Source organism: Nanorana parkeri, unplaced genomic scaffold, assembly GCF_000935625.1.
Source record: "Nanorana parkeri isolate BGI_ZX_2015 unplaced genomic scaffold, ASM93562v1 scaffold1078, whole genome shotgun sequence".
NCBI lineage: Eukaryota > Metazoa > Chordata > Amphibia > Anura > Dicroglossidae > Nanorana > Nanorana parkeri.
The window spans coordinates 552,667-555,300 of NW_017307346.1; the positions used below are offsets into that span (position 1 = coordinate 552,667).

Consider the following 2,634-nt stretch of genomic DNA (forward strand, 5'->3'; position numbering starts at 1 on the left):
AGGAATGTAAATGCATGAGCTAACCATTTTTGTCTAAACTGTGAAGCAGCATTATATATGCATCATGTGCATGATTTTTCCATATATGGCATTAGTGGAAATATGCTTTTAGAGACTTTTTGGTTGATAAATACGTTTTGCTGTGTGAAAATCACACACACCTGGTGTGTGTGTGTGTTTAGGTTAGTAAATCACCCCCTATGGGGTTGATTTACTAACCTTATAAACACACCACGAACGTGTATACACCTCTGCAGTGTGTTCCCTCCCAGCATGATCTATGGGTGGAATCTAAACACCTTTGTAATGTGTACACACCCAGCAGGTGTTTTGTGCAAAGCCCTGAAGGAATTCCAAGGTGATGTTGGGTAAATTAGCTCTATGTTGTGTTGCTTGCGTTGATGAATGCAAGGAATGTAAATGCATGAGCTAACCATTTTTGTCTAAACTGTGAAGCAGCATTATATATGCATCATGTGCATGATTTTTCCATATATGGCATTAGTGGAAATATGCTTTTAGAGACTTTTTGGTTGATAAATACGTTTTGCTGTGTAAAAATCACACGCACCTGGTGTGTGTGTGTGTTTAGGTTAGTAAATCACCCCCTATGTGTCATTGATCTTAAGGTGGCACTATACTCAGGAGTTAAATCTTAAAGATACATTCCAGTACCTTAACTATTAACAAAAATGTATCTTATTTATTTATCACTCAGCTGTAGATCCTCAAATCATCTTTGAATTGGTGCTGACGCTGTCCTTGATGGACTATAATCTCAATACAAATCAGTAAACTAAACGTGAGATGATTAGTCCATCACAGGAGGGAGCTTGGAGTAGCCACCTTCCAGATGGAAGGACAGTGTCGGCAGCAATTCAGAGATGATTTGAGAATGTACAGCCGAATGATACACAAATGAGGTACATTTTTGTTAATAGTTAAGGTACTCGAATGCATTTTAAAGATTTAATGCCCGAGTTTAGTGTCACTTTAGCAAAATGCATACCTAAATCAAGGGCAGGCAGCAGGAGAGCTGTCAGTTAGTAAGTACATTACTAGGGATGAAAGTTATTGAAGTAGCAGCAATAATAATAAACATAATGATATTTTATAATGGGACAAAATGATTAATGCTGTTGCACGCCATTACTCTATAACTCTATAATAAATTGTATGCCCAGTTTAAGACAGATAATCAAATGGTTCTTACTTCACAGAGTGAGATCTGTCACTAGCAACCATCCTGAGATCTGACTTCTGCCCTTCTATACTGGAAACTTCACAGCTTAGTTTCTAACAGCTTTCTTAATGTGGTCCCCCTCCTACCCCAATCCCCATGGAAGCTGTATGGGCTGCTATGGCTATTGTTACACCCCTGCATCCAATTGACCACATGGAAAGTAAGAGATTTTCCAAACAGAGAGCAGCAATAAACACAAGGCAAAAGTTTTAACCCTTCCCTGCTTATGAAAATGAGAGTTGTTTGGATGTCTTGCTGACACTCTTATTTCCTTACTTTGAGTCACTGACCTGAAATTAATTTGCAGATAAAGACTTATGTCTTTCTCTGGTTACCATAATCCATTTTGAGTATGTGACTCCAGGAAAATTAAGGCCAAAGAGAGAAGGAGATCAGCAGTGGAATCCCTGTATTTCTCACATAACAGGTTTACATTTGGCTGCTTCTAAGGAGGCACAGATACCAAGTACCATACTTAGTACAAGTATTGATACCACTGGTCTACAAGGATAAATCCTTGGAAATGAAAGTAGCTAAATTTGACCAGAATTAGGTCACTAATAAAGGAAAATTAAGCCCTGAGTTTTCATTGGCTTCTGTTTCCAAGATACAGCTTCAGGTCAAAATGCATCAAAATAATACAAAATTACGAGGGGAATGTGCGATTATGCTCCATAACTTTTCTGGAAATATGGTATTACAATGAGAATGGTGCCACACCAATCATTATACATTTGTCTTTTTATTGATACCAATAACATAACTTTCCATTCATTTATTGGTTTTTCATGTAACATTTTCATTCTTTTTGCATGGAAAACTGACAAGCTCTAACATCAGATTAAACGGCAAGGTTCCATCTTTATTCGGTAACTAAACTGCACTTTTTGACTTTTCTCTTGTCAGTCTTTCTTGACATAATGGGAATCTCTGGCTCAACTGTCCCATTCACAGAGGAAACAGCAGTACTTTGTGTATCCACTCAGTTGGTCTCTCAGCTGATATAATCCGATTTGTTAAGCGCGTCACCAAAATTAAATGGCCAGATCGTCCTGCAGGACACACGCTAGTTCCACGCTGGTCTTCCCTTAGCGCGCTTTCGCCCTCCATTGAGGGCTTCCTCAGAGGGGCATGGCAAATGCTGGTATATCTGAACATCCCTAGCTGATTCCATTTCTGATATTCTCTAAAGTTGAACTAGTTTGTATGAAGCTTAAGGTGGGGGTTGTCATTTCAGGTATTTTTATATAGTTTATATATACAGTATATACAGTATATACATATATATATATATATATATATATATATATATATATATATATATATATATATATATAGAGAGAGAGAGACATATAGATACATAATAGATAGCTAGATAGATAGATAGATAG

The 2,634-nt window shown here is 37.3% G+C and overlaps 1 protein-coding gene across 1 annotated transcript in view; it reads left to right on the forward strand.

Annotated features, from left to right (window-relative positions):
• Nucleotides 1-2,634, forward strand: part of ALPK3 (alpha kinase 3) — a 54,747-nt gene that overhangs the window by 47,244 nt on the left and 4,869 nt on the right. The window lies entirely within an intron of this gene.